The following is a 7,670-nucleotide window of genomic DNA, read 5'->3' on the forward strand; positions in this document are numbered from 1 at the left end:
GGAAATTTCCATACTTTCCACTCAATTTTGCTGTGAACTTAAGACTGCTATAAAAAAAAAAGTGTATTAATTAAAAAAAAAGAATATATACATATATGCACACACACAAATACTGGCACACACATATAATTAATCCAGCCCATTTACTCACTACCTAGCTTACAAAAGAAAAAATTAGCACGAATATGGATATCTCCTTCATTGTCCCTCCCCAGTCCCATTACCATAACCCCCATCCTACTTCTTGAGGTAAACATGACAAAAATTTTGTTTTCATTCCAACACTTTTACCACATTTGTTTGTATCCCTAATTAATGTTGCTTAATTTCATATGCTTTTGAACTTTATATAAATGGAATCATGCTTTAGATAATCCTACTAAATTTGCTTTCATTTTTTTTAATATTTTGAATTTTTGCTTTTGCTTGATCTTGTATTAATATCATTATTCCATGGTGCCTGTAGCTGTGGTTCATTCTGTTTTTACAGCTGTATACCATTTTGTTCTATAATACAATATGCTCATTATATTTTTCCCTTCTCTTCTGCTGTATTATAAAGTTTGATTGTTAACTTTTCTTATTTTCTTTCTTCTTATTTTGCTGTTATAAACTTTCTTTATATGTCTTCTTATTAACAGGTATCGGAGATTTCCCTAGGGAGAAATCACGAAGGTAGAATCACTAAGTCCTATGGTGTGAATATCTTCACCATTACAAAACAGTGACAAATTGTTTTCCAAATTATTGCACCACTTATATCAGCAGTGTATAAAAGCTCTGATTGCTCCATATTCTTTATAACAAATTGTTTTCTTTCTTTTCTTTCTTTTACCAATTTAATGGGTTTAAAGTGATATCACGTTTGATTTGATTTCCCTGATTACTAATGAGGTTGCTCTTACATTTTTAGTGTAGTTGTTGGTCTTTTACATCCCTCTTCTATGAAATGCTTGTTTGTTTCCTTATTTTCCATTACATTTTTTATCTTTTTTCTTATTGTTGTATCTTCTCTCAATTTATGCCTTCTTATTTAACCTTAATTGTGCTATCTTAATTTTTATATAGTCAAATTTATCATTTTTTTCTTGTCTTTTGCATTGTTGTTTTTTTTATTTAAGAAATCCTTCCATATAACAAGGTTGTAAAGATATTTTTTCTATGCTGTCTTATCAAAGTTTTCAAGTTTTGCTTTTAATATTTATTTTTAATCAATCTAAAACTGATTTTGTGTATGGATATAGTTTATGTTTTCCTATATGGATAGTCAATTGTCCAAGCATAATTTGTTGGATATTCCATGCTCTACTCATTGATCTGCAATACCAGACCTATCATAAATGATTTCCACATATGTGATGATCTGTTCCTGGAAGATTTTTACTATCTCATAAGGCTATTTGTCTATCCCTAAAAATATGCTACATTATCTTATTGACAATTACTTTATTACAATCTTTATATCTGTTCATACAAGACTTCCTCATCCCCTTGTATTTGCCATGAGGTTTTGGTTGTAGCTGTTCTTTTCTCTTTCAGATACATTTGTATTAGTCAAGGTTCTCCAAAGACACAGAAACACAGAACCAATAGTATATAGGTAGATTATGATAGATAGATAGATAGATAGATAGATAGATAGATAGATAGATAGATAGATAGATAGATAGATGATAGACAGATAGACATATACAAATACATATCTAAATAAATTTACTATCAAGAATTGACTCACATAATTATGGAGGCCGAGAAGTCCTACAAACTTCCATTTGCAAGCTGGAAACCCAGAAAAGCCAGTGGTGTAACTCCAGTTTGAGTCTGAAGGCCTTAGAACCAGGAAAGCCAATGATGTAAATCTCAGGCCAAGGGCAGGAGAACACTGATTATCAGCTTAACCAGTCACACAGAGAGTGAGAATTCTCTTATTCTCCAACTTTTTGTTCTATTTAGACCCTCCAAGGATTGGATGATGCCCACCCACATTGGAGAGGGCAATCTGTTTTCCTTAGTCTACCAGTCAGATGAAAGTCTTTTTCAACAACACTCTCACTGACACACACAGAAATAATGTTTAACCAAATATCTAGGCACCTTGTGGCCCCTTCAATTAGATACGTAAAATTAACCATCATAGAATCTTAGAATTAAATCCTCAAATTACATTCACACACACACACACACACACACACCCCTTTTGAATTTTGATTGGAATTGTATCAATCTAAAGTAAGATTTAGGAAGAATTAGCATATATATGATATTAAACTTTTCTACCCATATCCAGTTATTTAGACTTTTAATGTCTTCTAAGTGCTAATGTAATTGAATTATGATGAAATAATATAATCTACATGATATCTCTTATGTGAAATTTAAGATCTTGTTTTATGACCTAGTACCTGGTCAATTTTTGTAACTTCCCATGTGTGATTGAAATACTGTATATTATACAATCTCTGAGTCCATCAGGTCAAGACTGTTAATTATGCCATTCAAATACTTAGGTATATAGATTTTCTTTTTTGTCAGTTTAAATATACTGGCTTTCATTTGGTTAGTATTTGCCTAATATATCTTTTCTCATTTATTAATTTTGGCCTTCCTGTGTCATTATATTTCTCATATGTCTTTCTAAGGAGCATATAGCTGCATTTTATTTTTTTTTATGCAGTCTATCTTTGTCTTTTAACTAGATCTTTTAATCCATTTAAATTTACAGTGATCACAGTTATAATTAGGATTTATTTCTACCACCTTAGTTACGAGTTTCTATTTATCCTGCTGTTTCATTGATGTTTTTTCTTCTTTATTGTCTTATTTTCCACTGACTGGGACATTTGGGTCACATTTCACATTTCTCCAAAAGGTTAACATGCATCTTAACAAAGTCTAAAGTCAATCAACTTCTTTACTCTCCTTCAAACAATGCAAGGATTTTAGGGAACTTAATTCATATCGCTCCCTTCAAAATGACATGCTATTTTTATGGATCTTAGATCTACTTTGATTTTGCTAATACCATAAATTGGGCAGTTTTATTAATGTTTATGCAGTCAATGTCTGCCTAGATATGTGCACAAATTTACTGATTTCTTGAATCACAATTTCTATGGGAATCTCAGCACCTCTTTCTGGGAAGATTTCTCTTTGACCTTCAGAATCTCCTTTGGTGGAGGTCTGTTGCTGGTAGTGTCTCAGCTTTTGTTTTTCTGAAAACATCTATTCTGATGGTTTCTTATTTCTTTGTCATGCTCTCGGTTTCAAATCTCTTTCCCAAACATAATAATTTTAAGTATTTTATAGCCTACATTTGATAATTCTAAGAACTGTAGTCTGGATTAGGTTGTATTCTGCTACCTGCTGTTTTTGCTGAACAGATTGATAAATACATCAAATGAGTGGTCAAATGAGATCACTCATCTTTATTATATGAATTAAGATCTCTTAACCTTGTTAATCTTGTTAATCTTGACTTTCAGAATTAGGCACAATCACCTAGCCAGTGTCAGAACATGTTGAACTAGAAGAGAGTTCATGTGTTAGGAGGATGGGCCTTTGGATGAACAGAACTAAACACCTGCTTTCTGAGAGCAAGTCACTCCCACAATGAAGAGGGGAGTTGCTGAGTTAAGCATGCCTCAGTATTTTCCGCAAATATTCCAACTAGAGAAGTTACTCCATTAACCCTACTCCCTAGCTAAGAATAGGTACAGGGGCAGAAAGATATCAGTAGTGTAACACCAGTGAAGACTTCTTAATCAGGAGTAAACATTTGCAGTGGGGAGACATGTTGACTCTAGAAGTGTTTTGTGTCTTTACTAGTTTGAAGTACCATAAACCTTGTGGCTTAAACAACAGTATTCTATTGTATCACAGTTCTGGAGGCTTGATGTCTGACATCAAAGTGTCTGCAGGGTTGGTTCCTTCTGACAGCAGTGAGGGAAAATCTGTACTATGCCTCTCTCTTAGCTTCTAGTGGTTTGTGGGAAATCTTTGGCATTCCTTGTAGATGACATTGTCCCTGCCTCTTCACATCGTTTTTCTCTCTTCACATGATTTTTTTATAAGGACCCCAGTCATATTAGATTAGGGGCCCACTCTACTCCAGTATGACCTTGTGTTAACTTAGCTAATTACATCTGTTATGACCTTGTTTCCAAATAAGGTCATATTCTGAGTTACTAGGGGTTAGGATTTCAACAAATAAATTTTGAGGGGACACAATTCAAACCAAACAGTATCTTTATATGCCTTGTGGGTTTTGACTATAAATGCATGTTCCTTGGAACTTCATCTGTGGAAAACCCTTGAGGTCTGAGTTGATGACATGTTTCTCCAGAGAGGGTTTGAGTTTGATTTTGCCAAGTGCCCGGAGTATCTCCACCCAGCAACTATTATAAAATAAGTTCTCACTGGGAGGTTTTTTAGACCACATAGGTAGTGTGAATTCAGACTCCAAACTTGCTCATGGTTCAGCTTTTGTTTAAAATTTCTAAATTAAGTAAGACTTTTCTTTTTCTATTTAACTTCATGCTGAGACTAAGATAGGCAAGTTTCCGTTTGCCCTTTTTTGTGGGGTGGGATAATTTTTTAGAGCATCTTTATAATGAGGGTCTTAAAATCCTTACAGTAATGTCTAAGTTTTATGCCAGGGTCTCCTACAGATCACCCCTCCTTGCATGGATATTAGCCTTTGTCTATAAGCCTCTCAACCAAGTGGTATTAAACACTAATGCTCAAGGTCACCAGGATTTATAGATGTGTCTAAGGTGAAAGCTAGCCTTTTCACCTAAATTTTTGCTTTACCTTCATTTTTGGTTTTTAAGGGTTTTTCTTCCTTTCCTCCTTTCTTGCCAACAAAGATACACAAATAAAAATAATTTATTAAATGTATTTTATCCAACATTTTCAGTTGTCTTGCCCAAAAGAATTGTTCATGTTATCTAGCCTGCTTTACTACCCAAAAGAGATGTCTAGGTTGGATCTTTATAGAAAGAGCTGCATCCAAAAACCAATAGCTAATATTTATGGAATGCTTACTATATATATGCTAATATTATATTAAGTGCTTCACATGAATCACCTCATTTATTTTTCACAAAACTTACATGAGTTAAGTACTGAGTTATCAAATGCAGAAATTTAGTCTTAGAACAGACAATATATTTGACTAAGACCATTGAGCTGGAAATTGATGGAGATGGAATTAAAGTTAATCTTTGCCAAAGTTAGCACTCCTAAATGCTTTCATATACTTTCCAAGCTAAAATGTTATTGAAGCAAGTATGCATCGATTATGTGCATACTTGATTTAATAAAAACATTATGATGGCAGATATAGTTATTGTTTTATATCCATTATTGTGCCCCCAATCCCTATCATGGTGCCTAGAACATACGAGTTTAATAAATGTGTTGAGCAAATTAAAAAATAAAGGCTTACAGGGACTTATTCATATATGTTGAGTCAGATTACCTACTGGTAGTGGGCTGACAATTGATAATACCAATCCTCTAAGCATATTTTTGGTTGTATTTAATGGTTGTATTTCAAATTGTCTGGTCATTAGCAATTAAACTGACCCCCGCTCTGAAGCCCATCACACACCTGTAGTTTTGAACACATTTTGTTTCTAGTGTATATGTTCAGGGATTGGGAACCAGTGATTTTTCACCTATTATTTCTTCTTTTATACTACTTAGATGGAATTCTAATCACTATTAGAATGTTGAGTTCATGCTACCATTAGTAATAATAACTATTTCATACTTACTTTGATTTTATACTTATTCTTCAAAGTAATCCCGAAAGTTATTATTGTTGTCTCCATTTAACAAATGAAGATCCTAGGAGAATCACACAGTTAATTAGCAGAATAGCAAGTCATTAAACCATTGTAACCACACAATTCTCTATGCATCACCCACCCCAAACTATTCTCCATACCCTCAAAACCCACTATGCACTTTTAGAGCTCTAGGCCTTTTCTTATACTCTTCCTTTGTCCTGAAGACCCTTCCTTACTTATATCATCACTTTCATGAAAACATTCTTGAACCTTTCCTTGTCTTTTTTGCCTATTTGCTTCCCAGCATTTTGTGTATTACTAGCCACACTGTTCTTTAATACATCATGTGTTTGTCTCTTCATGTGTAGCTATGATCTGGGGAAAGAATAATGTTTTCCTCACTGTATCTCCAGTAGCTAGCATGGGACTTGGCGCATATAGTATGAATAAATCAGTGACTAGATTTAATGGATTAATTAGAATTCATCTGGAAAACCTTCATGCTAAGAACTTTTACATGGTTTCAACACTTTGCCTAACAAACAACTGTTCCTTTTTTAACTAAACCATCTCTTTATTCTCTTTGAGGCGGTCTTCAGAAGATGGTCTTAGGTATAATGAATACAATACGATAGTACTTTAAACTTCTGTAGAGATTTATAGTTTCCAAACCACTTTCCATTACTTTTTTGTTTTCTCATCAGTTCTCTGAGATAGCCTGGGCAGGTGGTTTAGTCTTGTCTTATAGATGAGAAAACTGAGAGCCAGATCACATGGTCAGGAAGTAGTAGAGCCAGAAGTTGGTCTTTTGTCTTCTAGCATCTAGCCCAGAGCTTTCAACTCTGTCCTTGTAGTTAAAACTATTTTTGGAAAAGGGAAACCTCAACAATTTGAATCTTGCGAAGTTTAAATAACTGATCATTGTATGATGTGATTCTTTAACTTGGGTGTAATCACTAGAAAAGCTTGTTTAAAATGTAGATTGTCAGGCTCCAGCCTCAAAAGATCGGATTTAGAAAGCCTAGGGTGAAGCCTGAGAATGAAAAAAACACTCCAGGTGATTCTGCTACAGATATTTTTTAGGCCATAATTTGTAAAACACTCAATAAATGCTAGGCTAAATATGTTGTTTTATGGTATATTCATAGCATAAATGTGGTCTCATGAGTGGAATCTATATATGTTAAGAGGAATAGAAAGGGAAGAGATGGTGGGTGGTGGGAAGGGTGGTGGCAATGGAAAAGCCAATTGGCTGAGAGACAGAGAAGGAACAGCCAAGGTGCACATGATGCCTGAATTGTCTGTTAGTCTTTTTTATAAGGTATAAGAAAAAAATCAGAGAACATATTCTGTCAAGTTTATAATATTTGCTGCAAGTTAAAGGCATTTTTTTTTTTGGAAAAGAACTATGTTGATGTAGTCCCATATATCTAGTGTTGCCATTTGTTCTTTCTCTTCCACATAAGGTGTTACTTTCTATTTTTTCCCTTTCTGCTCTCTAAACTAGGTAACCATTTGGTTGTTTTTAATTGTCACATTTGTTCTCATAAGAACATGTTAAATTTAACTTGAGCAAAAGCCAAACCTGCAAATCCCTTTTCCCTCTTTCTGAAAATCCACATAAAACTGAAGTCAGTGATCTTTATGTTTCTTTCTGAGTTTGGGTTCCTCATTATATTTCTAAAGTTATTAGCTTACTACTGCCCAGTAGTAGGAAAGAATCTTGATTCATTTTTAGCTATCTGTGATATTCTGAATATACTGAGATAAACAATGCAGATGGAGGCAGAAAATGTAGTGTTTTAGATATCAAAATTTACCTGTGAAGTAGTATTTGTCCTCCATATCCTATTTTCTTATTGGTTTCTATATAAAATT

Source organism: Pteropus medius, unplaced genomic scaffold, assembly GCF_902729225.1.
Source record: "Pteropus medius unplaced genomic scaffold, Ma_sr-lr_union100, whole genome shotgun sequence".
Classification (NCBI taxonomy): domain Eukaryota; kingdom Metazoa; phylum Chordata; class Mammalia; order Chiroptera; family Pteropodidae; genus Pteropus; species Pteropus medius.